The sequence below is a fragment of the Sceloporus occidentalis genome, unplaced genomic scaffold, assembly GCF_023333645.1.
Source record: "Sceloporus occidentalis isolate IW3139 unplaced genomic scaffold, rSceOcc1.0.p SCAF_4, whole genome shotgun sequence".
NCBI classification, from domain to species: domain Eukaryota; kingdom Metazoa; phylum Chordata; class Lepidosauria; order Squamata; family Phrynosomatidae; genus Sceloporus; species Sceloporus occidentalis.
In genome coordinates this window covers 187852081-187870900 of record NW_028316984.1, presented here as the reverse complement: position 1 = coordinate 187870900, position 18820 = coordinate 187852081, and the positions used below count along the sequence as shown (strand labels likewise).

Here is an 18820-nt window from a genome sequence, read left to right as displayed (position 1 = left end):
GACCCCCCCTTCCATTAGAAAAATGAATGGTGTGTGCTGCTGCACCACCGCACTCAAGCCCCATTGTAATGGTGGCACTTAGTCTGGACCCCCCCCCCCCTTCCTAAAATCCTAGCTACGTCCCTGCAAAAGGATGCAGTTTGATTTTGTGTAATAAGGCAAAGACGTTGAGCTAATAAAAAGTCATTTACAGTTAAGTCTGAACTCAACTCGTATATTTACAAATAAACAAACATCACTATATGTCTTCAGTCAATTTCTCTCTACTCACACAGAATCTGAATCGGTGAAAAGCAGCCCTAAAACATGCTGCTCTTCAAGGAGGCAAGGAGCACAGAGCAAAATATTAACTCAAATTGTGAGTACTCAAAATGCCAAAGAGAAGACAAAGTGAGTTGAAGATTGTGCATTTAATGACCTGGGTTGGAATTAAAGCTGCATTTTCCATGTAATGAGTAGCAATCAATACTCAACCTCCATCAGTTCATGGTGATCTTCGACTGGCATTAACGCCAGCATGGAAATGCATCATAACAAATTGAGTATCCTGGTAAAGCAGGAAACCTAGTTACATATAATCCTTTGAACCTCTGAAATGAAGGTTTTGTTTTCATGGTTTACACACTTCCCATCAGTCATTACTAAAACTCAACAGAGAGATCATGTTACATGTTTGTTCAAAGTGGTTCTCACATCGCATCCAAACAGTATTAGGCCAAAAAGCTAAATGAAAATTGTGCTGAAAGCTAAATGAAAATTGATCATTTTACCTCCTGCTGTCTACTCTTCTGTTTAATCAATTCTGTTCAAATACAGGCATATGGTGATGTTGAGATACATTTATTAAAATCCAAGAACACTGATCAAAAGTCCTGGTTTGAAACAAAGCTTGAAAAAGTTACTTTTCTAGACTTATAACTCTCAGAATCCCTCGAACATCAGAGCCACTGGGAGCTGAAATACAAACAAGATTCTTTCCCCCCCAATTTCTAGTTTTAAAGCACAGTTCATTTCAAATCTGGACAGGATGTGAGGAACATGAGAAACTCAGAAGTAAAAAACAGCCTGGTACACACTGCCAAAAAGTTGCAGTCTGGAGCTGATTTTAGAGCTCAGGATTGCGGAGCAACCACATGGTCCCGAGCCCTAGTGCGCAGCAGCAGTGCCATCATGGCAGCCTCCCATCCACATGGGGACACCATGATGATGCAGGTGCAGTGCAGCACCCGCACATCATGGCGCCGTGCTTGCATCATCAATGCACGACAGTACGCCAATGGCACACTCATGGCATTTGGTGCAGAAGGAGGCTAGGCAGTTTGACTGCTGCAGCATCCCTCAGGGGCAAAAATGAGTGCCTCCAGCCCACCTTTTCAGGGCGGTCTGTCGAGCCCCAACATTTCATAAAAAGAAGCCCTTTGAAGAAAATACCTTTCTTCAACCTGGTGCCCTCCAGAAACTTTGGACTACAGCTCCCATCAGCCCACCCAAATAAGTCAATGTTCAATGATGATGGGAACTGTATACTCAAATTTCTGGAGGGCACCAGATTGAGGAAGGCTGCCTCTGGCAACAATATTGAAGCAAGAATCATGCTACACTGGTTTTCTGTGCAATCATGCTCAAGCACATCTATTCAGAAGGAAGTTCTAAAAGTCAAAAGGTCTGTTGCCTTACTACTTCAGTATAGGAATTCAGGTGAGTCTTGAAGACACTTCTCTTCAATACAGTCAGTCCTCCTTATCCATAGATTCCTTATCCATACAGTCAACCATTCACACCTTGAAAATATTTTTAAAATATATAAATTCCAAAAAGCAAACCTTAGACTTGACATTTTATATAAAAGACATCATTTTGCTATGCCCTTGTATGTAATGGGATTTGAGCATCCACATCCACTGTGGGTTCCAGAACCAAACCCCAGCAAACACCAAAGGTCCACTGCACCAACTTTAATGGACATCATTCTTATCTTACACTTATCATAATAGCTCCTCCAAACAGGCTTGCCAATGTGGCTTTTGTTTCTTTGTGACTTGCATTCTCTTGTTCTTGTTGGACAGCATTTTATGACAGAACGTGGAAAAGTTACCGTTTTCTGGGCTATGTGGCCATGCTCTGGAAGAATTTATTTCTGACGTTTCACCTGCATCTTCTCTGAAACATCACAAATAAATTCTTCCAGAATGCAGCCGCATGGCCCAGAAAACCCACAAAAAACTATGGACGCCAACCGTGAAATCCTTCGGCTTCACAGTGGAAAAGTTACTTTGCAGGAATACAACTCTCAGAATCAGCCAGTATGACCACTGGGAGATTTTGTGTGCCAAAAAAATAAGCCATTCAAAAGATGAAGTGCCAGTCCAGGAGACTTCTAGGAGAAGCACTTCTCCCTTTCAGCAGGGACGTAGCCAGGATTTTAGGAGGGGGGGGTCCAGACTAAGTGCCACCATTATAATGGGGCTTGGGTGCAGTGGCGCAGCAGCACACACCATTCATTTTTCTAATGGAAGGGGGGGGTCCAGACCCCAAGATCCCCCCCCCTTGGCTACGTCCCTGCTTTCAGACACACACCCAATAAAACTACAAGGGGTCATGGGGCTCAAACACTGGGAAATACACTTTATTCATCCATTTTAGGAAGAGGGCATAATCTTTAACCATCCATTATCCCTTTTACTTACATACAGGAAGAGTGCTTACCATATTATAGTGTATTAAAGACCATCATACAATTGCACACATTCACATATTTTGAGCAGACCCCACTGAAATCAGTTAAGATTTAAGTTGATCGTGTATAACTTGAGACTATCAGATTTCAACTGGTCTACCCCAGGGTTCTGTAAGTTATTTGATGTGGGAGGATCTTTTCTTTTCCAATATGCCAGGGACCACCACTCTGAGTACCACTGGCCTACACTAACAATGCCTTTTTTGAGCTAGTCTCCATGAAGCCGATTTTGTTATGTATCTCATTGTAATTAATTAATTTTCTCAACTACCGGTACACTAGCTACAGCCAAATTCTTGAGCTGTATTTATAATAATATTTATTTATTTATTTATTTATTTATTTATTTATTTATTTCCTACCTCTTCAGTTTTGGGGATCAAGGCAGGTAACAACAAAGTCTGCACAATACACAACAATAAAAACAACAAGCCCCACAAGACCCCTGCCCCACTATCCCTCCCAAGTATAAAATTAAACAATAAAACATGGTTAAAATATGTTTATATTTAGGCTAAGATCAATTTATGTGCACGAAAAACAATCATAATGTAGTGAAGGAGAAGAGTGCCAAGGATACCATGGATAGCCAAGAAGACAAATGTGTCCTTGAACAGATCAAATCAGAGCTCCCCATGGAACCCAAGATGATGATACCAAGGCTATTGTACTCTGGCCACTTCATGCGGAAAAATGAATCATAAGAAAAGGCAATGAAAGGTGGAAGGCAGTAGAAAGAGAGGAAGACCGTCAGTTGGATAGACTCTATTAGGGAGACCATAACCTACAGCACCTGGTATTCATTGACAGTTTCCCATCCAAGTACTAGCCAGGGCAGACCCAGCTTAGCTTTCAAGATCAGATGGGATCTGGTGCCTTTAGGGTATTTAGGCCACTGGCCCAATTAATTATTTCCTTGACTTCTGGGTTCTGGTGCATTTTCAGGTCCACCAGCGGTCAGTCTTGCCTCTTCTAGCACCCTATGATCAGTGCTTAGGCAGATTCTGGGAACTAAAGTCCAAAAATGATACTTTTCTAAGCTCTGCATATAAACTGCTAGTGGCTGTTGCAGGTCCCAAAACATAGTAAGTTGCATATGGCATAAAGCAGCACAGGATCACCACCCAGCTGATCAAATACAAAAGGCAGAGCAGCCGGGGGGTTTGCCCTGAACTGAGAGGGGAAAATGTTTCTGAGTAGACCTAAGAACCCCACCAGCAAAGTATCAATGAAGAGACCACAGCAGATATTCAACTGCCATACAGAGATGCCATACAACCAGTTAATCATGAGTCAGAAGTCACGACAGACCAGCCCTCCATGTGGTTTTTCTAATTCAGACTCACACAATAACTCCAGCCACTGGTCAGCAGGGCAACGTTTGCCAAAAGAAGAAAAAAGAAATGCGAACAAATAAGCCCAGGGGATCTGCGACTGAAGTGATTTCGAGTCTCTTCTGTTTCCATTGGAAGGGAAGAGCCAAACCAGTGTGAGAAGCATCTGCAGTCACACCGGGTGAATATTTCCTCCTGCAGCTGTGCTATTAACGTGTCTGAGAAGTTTGGGATCACCGTAGCTGAACACTTGGCAGGAACAATAAAGCAGCCCAGCACATATTTCAACAGGTTCAAAGTAACCTCAGATGTCAGGAGCAGATGCTCTTGCATACTCTCCCTCCACCGATCACTCCTCCCCACCATCCCCCAGGACTTTTGAACTGGTTTGTGTGTTTCCCTCCCTTCTCTCTAATAAGCTTGGGTGCTGCAGAAATTAGCCAGGGAAAGAAAGAGAACAACGGTAATTACCCTCCCACCGCCAGCCTGAGAGGCCTGTATTAATTGCAGTCTTTCTCCTATCTCTTCTAGTCTTCCAGTCCATGTTGCCCAACCCCTAAGGCCAACACTACATAATGCACCCTTCTCAAGGAAGCCTATTTTTAAAAAAAATCATACTCCATTGCACTCTTTGCAAGACCACACAGAGTCCTTATGTAATTTTTTATAGGGAGCATGAAACTTTGTTTATTTGATGTCTTTTCCCCAGCACTGGAAATCAAAATGGTTTGTTGTTGTTATTAACTGCCTTTGAGTAGACCCAGACTCATGGTGACCCTGTGGATGAGACATCTCCATGACCCCCTATTCTCCAATGCTCTGCTTAGATCCTGTGACTTCATACCTGTGACATCTGCAATAGAGCCTATCCATCTAACATCTTCCTCTCTTTCTACTTCTCTCCACCTTTCCTGGCATTATTTCCTTTTCTAATGAGTCACAGCTGTTCTCATTATGTGACCAAAATATGACAGCCCCAGTTTGATCACCTAGGCTTCCAAAAATCCAAATGCAGAAAGATAAAAAAGCACATTACTGTAAACATCTCAAAAAGTTAAAATATAGTTGGTCATCCATATCTACGGATTATTTATCTACAGATTCAACCATCCACTGGTTGAAAATATTCCCAAAAGATATACATTCAAAAAAGCAAACTGTGACTTTGCTGTTTTGTATAAGGGACACCATTTCAGTATGCTATTATACTGCATTTATGCCAGTGTAAGGCCAAAACAGGAACCTGGCCTTTGAATTAAATCCCACCATACTGGGGCTAAAGATGCAATCTATTCAGCAAACAACCAAAGAGTTACTTTCACTGTTTAATCTGATTCTGTTTCTGAACATTATGAATGAGCAGAAAGACAATGTGAGGTTGATAGCACGCTGTGGAAGTAACAGTTTGAACCTCTTTAACAGTCATGGCTCTATTCTATGGAATCTTTGGATTTGGATTTTCTAGTGGCACCAGAGTTATCTGATGGAAAAGGATCACAAAACTACAAATCCCAGAACTGCATAGCACTGGGCCAAGGCAGTGTCAAACTGCATTAATTCTTCAGTGTATATGCAGCCTGAGAGTCACTGAAGCTCTGCCTCCTTTGGCACTGAAAATACAGAAAACGCTTACCTGCATGCCATTTCGACCCCCAAATCAGCTTGGTGTACAAGTGCAACACCATTGAACATCATAATTTTTCTGCTTGTTGGGAGAAGGGGAGACCACAATCTTTTTGCACCATACCATTATAGAACTATGATTCCACATTAATTGTCATGTCTCCTTTATATCTGTATAGTTCTACTCTTGAGCACAGCGGAAATTAACTTTGGAAATAAGAGAGGCAACAACGGACTTGCATATTCTTATTCTTTTAAAAAGGACACCTACCCCTATTTTAACTAAACTATAGATTTCTTGTTTATCTGCTGAACATCACAAATTACCTAGTTGCTTACATTTTTATCCTCTCTTCCCCCACCCTCCCTTGTCCAAGCTGGTTTACATGGCTCTTGCCCTCCCCATTATATCCTCATCACAACCCTATGACATAGGCTAACAGTGGCTGCATCTGCACAGCAGAAATAATCCAGTTTCACACCACTTTAACTGTAGTTTGCCAAGGTCTGGTGCCACAACAAACTACAGTTCCTAGAATTCAACAGCATTGATCCATGGCAGTTAAAATGGTGTCAAACTGCATTATTTCTGTAGTGCGGATGCAGCCAGTGACCGGATGCTATGTGGATTCGTGCTCCAGTGGGAACTAGAAGGTGGGGATCTCCCAGGACAATGCACTAACCACAACACTGCACAGGGCTACTATTTTTCACAAACTCATCTTTAGCCATCAATGAATAATTTGATTTACCTAATCTGCTAAGATTGAATTCAAGGCCATCCTCCAGGAAGACAATCTCTTTCTTTCGTCAATAATGATAATCAGCAGCAGAAACCTGCCCTTCTTTCATCTCCCAAAGCACCCACCCACCATCATGACCAGGTGCAAAGACCTTTCTGAACATGTGGTGAAAGATCCTTTAATTATGCCCCCCCCCCCAAAAAAAAACCCCTCAAGTCTTTTGAGGATACGGGTTAAGTTCAAACAGTGACTTCCCTGGGCTCACTTGGCCTACCAGAAAGCCAAAAGAAAGCATGAAAGACTATCCCCTATTTGAATCCTTGCTCGTTTTTTTGTCATTGGTAGGGGAAAGTAGCCATTTTTATTTCCGTCTCCTCCTTCAAATATCTTGCTAAAACAATTAAACTGGAAAATAAACTAAGGCTGCAATCCCATGTCACAGAATACAATGGTTTCTTTTTTTCCCCCCAGCAACCCATTTAGAAGAATACACTGTAATGTTGAAAGCAAACACATCAGGCATCAAATCCCATTGAATTCAGTGGGACTTATCTCTGAGCCAGTTCATTTAAGGTTGCACCTTACAGTTACCTCACAAGTGAGGTTTAGTTCATTTGTTTTTAAATTTGATTCTGTAGCTAGTGCACAGTTAAAGTGGTGTCAAACTGCTGCAGCATGGATATACTCAGTCTGAACTATCCAAGATGCTGTGGGGTTGTGCACACCGGTGAAAAAGGCTAGGTTGGGGGTGGAGTCAGGGTGTAGCGTCCATATGACGCACACCCTGGCTACGCTCCCAGGGCGGCATGATGCACACACAGCACAGTCATGGCGCTCCTCTGGCATTGCATCCGCATGACGCAGCACCAAAAGAGAATCATAATATCGCAACACTGCGGCTATCGCATCCTTTGCACTTTTTGTGGCTTCTTTTTGCGCCCTGCAAAGGCCAAATTAGGCTCGTGGTGTGCAGTTGCCACAGCCCCAATGTGGGTGTAAAAGGGCCAGCTGCAGGCCACCCTTTAGGGACGGTCTGCACAGCCCGAGTCCCCTTTCAAACTAAAACCCAGATCAAATTCACTCACCCTCTGACATGGAGGTTACCCGATGCCAATGGCTACTGACTCTGTTACCTTTTAGAAGGTGCTCAGCAAATTCATGGCAGTTTATCAATGACTTTTAAGTATGATTCTGCCTATACAAAATTTCTCACCTCTGTGAATGAAGTTTGTTGCTGTCATGCCCCCTTGCTCATTTCTTCATGTTCTCAGACTGACCACAAGTGGGAAGCAAGATCCTAGCCTATACAGGACTCAGTCTGATGCTTGGATTCAAACTACTGAAAAAGAGATCCACCTCAACACTGGGAAGAACTTCCTGATGGTAAGAGCTGTTCAGCAGTGGCATACGCTGCTTCCGTATGTGTGGTGGAGTCTCCTTCTTGGAGACTTTAAACAGAGGCTGGATGGCCATCTGTTGGGAGTGCTTTGACTGTGTCTTCCTCCATGGCAGAGAGTTGGACTAGACCACCCTTGTGGTCTCTTCCAACTCTATAATTCTATAATTCAATGATCCAGTAGGTCTCTTTTAGGCCTTTTCTGCACAGGCAAAATGTCCATCTCCTCTGTACTGGTGTTGTTCCTAATGACACCATTATTTATTGTTTTCCCAGCTTTTATAGCCATCCATTCTTAAGGGAGGAAATGCTTCTCCTAGGGCTTATTGATTAGCAGAAAGAGTATATATATATATATATATATATATATATATACTGTTATTTTTTTTAGTTCCATAATTCTGATGTAGAACCACAATGTTGTATTGGTTTGAGTGTTGGACTAGGACTCCAGGAGACCAAGGTTCAAATCCTCGCTCAGTTATGGAAACCCATTGTCTGACCTAAGACAAGTTGCACCCTTTCAGCTGTAGAGGAAACCAATGGCAAACCCACTCTTGAGCAAATTTCCAATGAGAGTCAGCATCGTGTTGTGGTCTTAGTGTTGTTCTAGGACTCTAGGAAACCAGAGTGTGAATCCCTCCTGAACCATGGAAACCCACTAATTGACCCTAGGCAAGTCATATTCTCTTTTTCCTCTCAAGAAATTTTGCCAGGAAAACCCTATGAGGGAGGTGCCATATGTCAGAGGTGACTTGAAAACAAGCCATGGTCCAAGAGAGCGAGGCTTCCAAATACTTATCTGAAATCGCATTCACCATTTCCAGGTTGTTCATCATGACCTCACATAGGCCTCCTGAATGATCTTGGAATGCTTCAGGACTCCTCAAAAGCAAGCGGTCTGCAACCTTATCTTTGGAACAACCTGCAGCAGCTATTAAGTTATTACTTTACTCAGCACACTTTAGAAAACCACAAGAAAAAAGGGGTGATTCATTTCCCTTCTCATCAAGTACTTATGAAAGGGTGTTCTTCAGAGACAGCACAAATGAGACCACACAAACAGGAAAGGACCACTCCACCTAAGCACCTAAATAAGTCCAATGGACTCCCAGCCTTCTTCTTTCTGTTCTCCATGACTAGGGCTGCATCCATACTGCAGCAATAATCTGGTTTGACGTAGAATTATAGAGTTGGAAGAGATCACAAGGGCCATCCAGTCCGACGCCCTGCCATGCAGGAACTCTAATCATCCAACTACCATGGCTCATTGCTATGGAATTCTGGGAACTATAGTTTGTTGCGGCACCAAAGCAGAACTCTGGTGCCACAACAAACTACAGTCCCCAGAATTCCATAGCACTGAGCCATGGAAGCTGTGTCAAACCTGGATTATTTCTGCAATATGGATGCAGCCAACGACTTGTTCACAAAAAAAGGCCTCCATTACCTGCCATGAACAGGAAGCTATCTTGCCCTCCACTCTTTAGAAGAATCATTTTGGCATCATATGCTCTTTGCAAAGCCATTCTAGTCCCTATGAGAACAATGGGAAATTAACTTTCTATTCAGCTACCAGCCAATGGGAAATCTAGCCGCCCTGCCTTGAACATTTTTCTTCATTTTACATGAAAAGAACAAGAAAGAGACTGATTCGAAGAGCCATGAAAAGATTTCCCAACCCCTATTTCTCCTGTTCTCCCTTCTCACTAAGCTTTGCATCAACCTCTAAAATGTGGAAACCTGATCTTCACCATCTAACACTGGATTATAATGCCACCCCTGAAGGCAACTATATTTAGCTTCTATGGGAACTTCACTCAATCATGCAGGAACTCTTTGAAAATGAAGGTCAGGGAGGAGCTGGTTTCCGCTGCAGGCTCTCCTTCTCCCCCCTCCTCAATTTTGCAAATCGCTCAATGTGTATTGTTCAGAAAACAATACACAATATCATTGCTCTCACTGCGTTGTGGGTTGTTGTTATTCCAACTGTAGAAGAAAACTTCAAATGCTTTCTCAGAGCTTAGATATTATTAACACTACATGTGCATCTACACTATAGAAATAATGCAATTTGAGACCACTTTAACTGCCGTGGCTCCATCCTACAGAATCCTGGTATTATGAGTTTTGCAAGGCACCAGCAATCTTTGGTAGAGAACGCTAAAGACTTTCTCAAATTCCAGGACTCCATAGTATGGAGCTACAGCACTTAAAAGTGGTGTCAAACTGTATTATTTTTACAATGTGCAAGCACTCTGCAATTCCCAAAAGCACTCAGCCACGCTTTACACTTGACAGCAGACAGCAAAGGTTTTAGACTTGTTTTGTCCTCTTGCTGCTCAAAACAAGATGATACGGGTCTTGAGAATCATATGAATTGTCTTGCTGTTTGTACAAATATAGGCATTTGTGTTATCACAAATGTAGGCAACTGTAGGCATGATAATCCAGGGATATTAAAAATATAATGCAGTCTGTTTATTGATACTGGGCATGAGATTTTAGGGATGGAAAAACTGGTCATCCAGAAGATTTAGACTACGCCTTCCACAATCTCTTACCACTGGCCATGCTGGATAGGGCTTCTGGGAGTTGAAATTAAAAACATCTGGAGGGTTCAAAGTTCCACACTTCTGAATCACATGAAGCTGAGTAGCTTTAAGACCAGTGATTTCAATGATAGACTCTTAAAAGTATTTGCTTACAGCACAATCCTACAAATCATTACAGCCCATCTCTTCTGTGTAAAATCAATGGGGATTGCAAGTGTTTTACTTTGGCTGGGTCATGAACTTTACTATCAGTAGGTTTGGATGAAAGCTTATCAGAGATCTTTAAGTAGAAGATTTCCGGTCCTAGAAAAACAAGCTGATATCTTTTGCGCAGTTTTACTTTTCTTCTGCAAATGTTCTTACCTCTATGGAGGAAACCCAGCTTATGTTTTGGTATCCACAGGAGGTCCTGGAACCAACCCCCAGCGGATATCAAGGGTTCAGCGCATATTCATGCAATTTTTGTGTTTAAATAGTTGTCAAGAGACTCCATGCCTAAAAAGGCAGAAATGAAATTGGTCCTCAGATGGTCTTCCTCTGGGGACACACCATTAAGCTGAAGTGACTGCCCCAGGAAGCAGTTTTGGGGTGTCATAAAAAGACAGCAAATTAACCAAATAACTAAGGGAGCAATAGGTGCTGTGCATCTTGCTCTGGATGAGAGAGAGGCACCAGCCAATGGTGGGTTGTGACTCCCATGTTGAAGGGGCTGTGAATCTGCTCCAAGATGTTTATTATTGTTGTGTGCCTCCAAGTTATTCCCAATTTATGGTGACCCTAAGGCTAACCTATCATGGGGTTTTCTGTGGCTAAAAATGTGTGACTTACCCAAGGTCACCTAGTGGGTTTCCAGGGCTGAGTTGAGAATTGAACCCTGAGCTCCAGTCATAGTTTCATGCTCAAAACCACTATACTATGCTGGACTCTCAGTCCCAGATTCAGTCCAAACATAGAATCCAAGTTGCTGAATTAATCATTTTGGATATTGTTTGGACTAAAATCCAGGGCATATGCACTGTCTCCCAATGACTGTAAGCCAACACTTGACACTGATATCATCCTACTGCTCTGCCTCAGGCTGCAAAATATCTTGGGCTGTACCTGCCACTCACCTTGGGATGGGCAAAGCTCAAGATCTGTTCAACATCCACAAGGCTGGTGTATTGTGAGCTTTCAGATCATGTCCTGGGCTCATCAGCTAATCTCTGACAGCAAACAGCTAAAACAATATACCTTTGCTACAGCTATTCTTATCAGAGGATAGACACCTGACAAGTGTTGGAAGAGAATTTTAACCACTACAACATGACAACAAAACTCTTAGGAAACCAGTGAGTGCTAAAAAATTTATCCTGATTATTTGTAAGGTTAACTACAGCCCTTGGAAAAATTCTTTTTCTGGACTATAGCACTCCTAGCCAGCATGGTCACTAGACATCTTGGATGAGCATTCAAAGTCAAAGTTCAAAACACATTGGCTGGAATCCTATTTGACCTGTTGTGTTACTTTACTTTATATATACCTGTGCTCATTTTTTTTAAAATGCTGTATGCCAGCTTGAATTCCATGATGGGAGAAACGTGGGATAGGAATTAAATAAATAAGCATTTAAAACAAGCATACTTTAAATATTCACAGCATATAAAGTTTTTCAAAAAGTAATTAAACTATATAAAAATTAAACACATTATACAAGGCCTGTTCCCTTCAAGGTATCAGTCTTCAAATGCCTGCTAGAACAAGAAAGTTTTCACTTGCTTGTAGAAAGATAATAACCAATGAGGCAAATCTAACTTCTCTGAATAGAGTTCCAGAGCATGGGGGCAGCCCCTGAAAAGCAGCTGTTCCATGTTCCCACCAAATACTGTATACTTGTGAGGGTGGCGAGACAGACATTTTTCCAAACATGGACAGCTTCGTATAGGAGAATTAAGGTCCTTCAAATAACCTAGACAGGAGCTACTCACACATAAGAACACGTCTGTAGAAATACTGATCTCAAAGTAAAGACACATACATCAAAAGACAGAAGGTGTGACAAAAGAGGCACACATAGCCATGCCAGCTTCTTTGCATGACTGTCCTACACTTGAGTAACATGTGAACAGGACAACTGACTTACCAAGTGGCTATTTGAACAAAGTGAGAACTTTTAATTTGCTCAACGATCATTAGCATACACCACTTATGAGATTCAAGAGCATGAAATGTGTGTCCTGCTCAACTACAGGCGCTCTAAATGCCACAAACGCTTGTATGAAATTGAGAGACCAACTGATGTGGAGACCAGATTGGTCTCCATGAGAAGCATGGCGTGTTTGTGGTAGAGGCCGCTGAACAGTGGAACTCCCTTCCTACGGACAGTCATCTCACTATAAGGATGCATATATCATACCCACGTGCCTTGATCAGCAAAGAAAACCTTGGAAAGCAATACTCCAAGTAATACTCTAAATGCACTATGTTACATAATGCCCAGGGAAAGATACAGTATCTATAGTTTGAAAAAACCAACTAATTACCCAAAATACTTCATAGATACACCAAACAGCATTAATGTTACAACTCAATTCTTATATTACTGAAAATGACACCCACAGTTGCACAACTTTGTAGCAATGGAACAATGGGTTGATATAAATTGTATAACTCTTGGTGTCATTTTCAGCAATACAAGCAGAACTAAGTTGTTTGATGTATCATTGGATAATTTAGTTTTTATTCTAGAGATCAGTGGTCCCCAAACTGTGCTCTTTAAGGGATTTTGGACTTCAGCTCTCAGAATCCCAGACTATTGGCCAGCATGGCTGAAAATTCTGGGAGCAGAATTAAGGGCAGAATTAAGGGCACAGTTTGGGAATCCTGGTGCTGCAGCCACTCACTCAAAACCACAAGGTTGTGAGTTCATGACCAGCAAAGGAGCTCAAGCTTGACTCAGGCTTGCATCCTTCCGAGGTGGCTAATTAGCTTACAGTTGTTGGGGGCAAATTAGCTTACAGTTGTAAACCACTTAGGCGGGTTATAGACCGCCGATTTGAGGCGGTCTGCCGCCGCCGCCGTTTGCCACGTAAGGGAGCCGTCGCAGCCACACCACGCAGCTCCCTTGCAGAGCAAAAACGAAGCTCCAAAATGAAGCTTCTTTCTGCGGCTCCCTAATGACGTCGCGAGGCGTCGCTGGCACACTCGCAACGTCATTAGCGCCGCAACACGTTCGGACGCACAGCATCCGATACGTAAAGATGGCGCCGGCCGTGTGGAACAGCCGGCGCCATATTGTACGGACAGAGTCCGTACTAGAGCCAGGGGCGTCTAGAAGAGACGCCCCTTTTTTAAAATGGGACGTCCTTCGGACGTCCCAAGTGGCAGTCTATAACCCGCCTTAGACACTGCTTAGGCAGTATGAAGTTGTATATAAATGAAGCTTGTTTGTTTGTTTGTTTATAGATATTGTATCTTTCCCTGAACACTTGCCACCATCCCCAATATCACAGCTTGGGAAAGTTTTTTTTTTTTAAACTACAACTGCCATAATCCTACAGATAGCATGGATAGTGGTTTAACCCATGTCCACCTCCTTCCAAAGACTCACCACTTTTTGTTGATTCAGTATAAATGAACAGCTAGTATTAATCCCTAGAAGCAAATGAAAGGACTAGATTATAGGGGAGGAACAAAACCTATCCAACAACTCTAACAATGGGAGGGGGGTCACCATGTTTCCCTATACTGGAATCACAGACAATTCCTCAACATACTCATCACAGTGATGGGCATTCTCCAACTTAAAATCAATTTCCCCACATAAGAGATAATATTCAGACCATGGAGAAACACACACCAAGCACCACTGTACAGAAAAATGACAGTCATAGATTTGCATGCAGACCCTTTTTCGGCACAGGAAACAACTTGCCACTTATTCAGGGCTCCACAGAGATCCTCTGCAGTGTGCAGCTATTCTTTATTGATCGAAGAGTTATAGCTATAGCCCGCCTTCCCTCCATTAAGCTCAAAAAGGGCTCTCTTCCTCTTCAAGTTTCTTCTCACCACAACCCTGTGAGGTAGATGAGGCTGAGAGAGAAAGAGACTGGTGCCAAGGGAGAGTTTATGGTCCAGTGAGGACTAGAACCCATATCTTCTGAGCTCCATCCCAGCTCTCTAACCAAAGCAGCACAGCAATAACCACAGATACATTTGGCTATTTATACCATGCTCCTGCAATCAAGAAAATCAGTAAGTAATGTGCAGCAGATCCCCTGCTGCACCAGGGGGGAAAAAAAAAAGAAGAAGAAGTATGGTACTGAGAAAGTGTGACTTGCCCAATATATCAACAATACAGGAAGGAACTAGCAAAACCACCTTGCCAAAGAAAACCTTATGAAATAAATAGGGTTGTCGTAAGTCAGCTGGTGACTCAGAGGCACCTCCGCACATCTTAATGTGCTGATATAACTAAACAGTTTCCAGGGGTGTATACATCTAGCCTTGGACTACAGCTCCCATAATTCCTTACCACTGATCTTGTGGAGTGTACAACTCTCCAAAGGCCAGTAAACTTGGTGAGTGCACCACTGCAATGGACAACAGCAGAGTACAGGGTGAGCATCCCATATCCAGAATTCTGAAGTCTGAAATACTCCAAAATTGTCCGCATGGGTGCTGAGATAGTGAGCACTTTGTTTTCTGATGTTTCAGTGTACACAGATTTTGTTTCATGTACAAAATTATTAAAAATATTATGTATAAAATTACCTTCCGGCTATGTGTATAAGCCTATGTGGTATAGTGGCTAATTGTTGTACTACAGTCAGCCCTCCATATCCATGGGTGCTTTATCCACAGATTCAACTATCCACAGTTTTTAAAATATTTATATATTTTTATTTATATATAAATTCCAAAAGGAAAACCTTGATTTTTCCATTATATTATTTTGCTATGCCACTGTATTCAATGGGACTTGAGCATCCAAGGATTTTAGTATCCACAAGGGGTCGTGGAACCAAACTCCAGGAGATACCAAGAGCACACTGTATTACACTGTATTTCTATGGAGACCAGGGTTCAAGCTTGACCATATAAATACACTGGGTGACCTTAGGCAAGTCACACTCTCTTATCCTCAGATGAAGACAATGGCAAATCCCCCTGAATAAACCTTCCAAGAAAACCCCATGATAGGATCACGTTACAATCATCATTAGGAATGACTTCAAGGTACACAACAACAACAAATGTGTATAAGACGTATACAAAACATAAATGAATTTCGTGTTTAGACTTGGCATCCCATCTCCAAAATATCTCATAATAATAATAATAATAATAATAATAATAATAATAATAATTGATTTATTTATAGTCCGCCCAATCACAAGGAATCCAGGCAGGTTACAACAATAAAAAATACATTGAATTACAATAAAATTCAAAATTAATCCCTTCCCAACCCCCCCGCCTTCCCAATGCTAAAACTACAATTAAATAATCACGGTTTATGTATATGCAAGTGTTCCAAAATCCAGGGGAAAAAATCAAAATCCAAAGCACTTCTGGTCCCAAGCATTTCGGATAAGGGAGACGCTGTACAATGCGCAGATTATCAAGCCATTCCTAGCAATACAGGTGGCTACTGACTGGCAGGGGGTATAGAAAATGCACTGTGCACAGATAAACATACAGCAGAGATCAAAGAGAAGCAACAGAGAGACAGTGCAATATTCACAGAGGCATATGGTGGCAAGGTACCAAACTACACAAGGAACAACAGGTTTTTCCAAATATGAGCTGAGTTGTTATTTTTCCAAGCTGGCAAAAGATAACAGTGTTGATATGAGTGTATTTCTATGAGTTTGGCTCCACAATATAGTGTGCAGGTGACATGGAGTAGTGGTTTGAGCACTGGACTCTGACTCTGGAGCCCAGGGTTCCATTCCCTGCTCAGCCATGAACCCACTGGTGACCTTGGGCAAGTCACACTCTCAGCCTCAGGGGAATGCAATGGCAAACCTCCTCTGCAGAAACTTGCCAAGAAAACCCCAGGATAGGGCCGCCATAAGTCAGAGACAACTTGAAGGCACATAACACACACACACATGCATCTGATTAGCTGACACACTCTGCCCAATAATAAATGCAATATGAAAAGAAATCTTGTGTGCAGGAATGTATGCGGCAACAGAATCATCCCCAAGGCTACAGAAAGCAACATTTCCAAAGGGAAAAGGCAGCCTCAACATTGTTCTGGGATATACATCCTTTGCAACACAAGCCAGTGAACTTTAAAGTGCATCCTGAGCAGGGAAAGCTTTACACTAATAGCAAGGAAATGTACAGTACACAAAGTATGGCAAGACCTAAATCACAACGGAGGAAGGTGTGTTTTTTCTACCAATGCCAAGAACTGGGCTATAAAGAAGGCATTTTTGCCAAGGAGTAAACATCTAGATCTTAAAGGCAACCATAGAAGTCTCAAAGTAACAAGGCATTCCCTGTGCTGTGCAGGTCCCATCCCACACAACCACATCTCGGTTCAAACAGTCAATTTTAAAACCATAAAATGTAACTTATAAGCTAAAAAGTTACTTTTTAAATAAAAAGTATTGTGCCACTCTATTCTGCTTTGGTCAGACCTCACCTGGAATTTTGTGTCCAGTTTTGGGCACCACAATTCAAAAAGGATGTGGAGAAACTGGAGCAAGTCCAAAGGAGGCCAACTAAAATGGAAACATGCCCTATGAGGAATGCCTTAGGGAGCTGGGGATGTTTAGCCTGGAGAAGAGAAGGTTAAGAGGTGATATGATAGCCCTGTTTAAATATTTGAAGGGATGTCATACTGAGGAGGGAGCAAGCTTGTTTTCTGCTGCTCCAGAGACTAGAATGCACAACAATGGATGCAAACTGCAGGAAAGGAAATTCCACCTCCACATTAGGATGAACCTCCTGACAGTAAGGGCTGTTCGACAATGGAACAAACTCCCTCGGAGTGTAGTGGAGTCTCCTTCTTTGGAGGTCTTTAAGCAGAGGCTGGATGGCCATCTGTCAGGGATTCTTTGATTTAGATTTCCTGCATGGCATGGGGTTGTACTGGATGGCCCTTGCAATCTCTTCCAACTCTGCGGCCTGTTACAGACTGCCAAAATAAAGCTGCTTCAGGTCTCTTTGGAGGTATGCTATTTAAATGATGCATGCATCCTAAGAATCTGGAAGCTGCACCAAAGCTGCACTCCAGTGCTTAGGAATGGAGTGTGGCTTTGGCGCGACCTCTGGACTCTTAGGACTCATGCATCATTTAAATAGCATACCTCCAAAGAGACCTGAAGCAGCTTTATTTTGGCAGTCTGTAACAGGCCTACGATTCTATGATTCTATTATTCTGTGTTACTTTTGAACATTCGGGGAAGGTTTCAACATGCTTCACGATTCAAAGAAATATAAACTTCATCTGACAATTTGGCAGGCGGACTACATCCTTGTAGGAAGTTCCTTCAGGTCAGAGTACAACTCCCATCATCCTGAATAGAGAGAGAAGGAAGGTCCTTTTGGATGACAACTCCCAGGATCCTGGCTGCAGAGGTAGAGAGGTTCCTTATCTGGCAGAATCCTGACAGCAGAGTTGGGAAAGTCCTTTTTTTTTTTTTTTTTTTTTTTGGACTACCACACCCATAACACTGACTGCAGTGCTGGGAAGGTTCCTTATTTGCACTACTACTGCCAGAACCCCAACTATGGATCTGGGGAAATCCCTTTTTGGACTACATCTCCCATAATCCTCACTACAAACTGGGGAAGACCACTTTTTGGACCACATCTCCTGTACTCCCAACTTCAGACCTGGGGATGCCCCCTTTTTGAACTACACCTCCCATAATCCAAACTCCAAACTGGAGAAGCCACTTTTTGAGACTTTACCTCCCACAATCCCAACAACAGAACTGGTGATGCTTCCTTTGGGGGTGGCAAGTCCCAAATTCCCTGTGTGCAGAGTTTATCACACAAAGGAGATTGGGGAGTTTATCCTGAAAAAATCCTGGGCAAAAAACACGTAATTATGCACAAAACCCTCCATCAAAGTGGTCACAAAAAGAAGCATGGGAGTTTATCACACTGGGGCTAATTTTGGCATTAAAGGGAGATTGAAGCACATTTAAAGCATCCCACAAATAAAGTGTAAATGGCAAGTAATTGTGCGAATGATGATGACATGTAATTGCGCAAATAAGTGATATCGGAAAGGCATTGTCGCTGAAATATGGAAAGTAAAAAAAATGCGTCTTAATGCTTCTTTGTGACCACTTTAATGGCGAGTTTTGTGTGGCGTCGTGTGAAATCGTTTCACATAATTACACAATTTTCTCAGGATATTCATGCGATAAACTCTCCATCTCCTTCGTATGATATACTCCATTGATGTGCATCTTTTTACTTTTGG

The 18820-nt window shown here is 42.3% G+C and overlaps 1 protein-coding gene across 1 annotated transcript in view; it reads right to left on the bottom strand.

Moving 5' to 3' along the window:
- Positions 1–18820, bottom strand: part of KIF26A (kinesin family member 26A) — a 236799-nt gene that overhangs the window by 205046 nt on the left and 12933 nt on the right. The gene's annotated exons all lie outside the window — the stretch shown is intronic.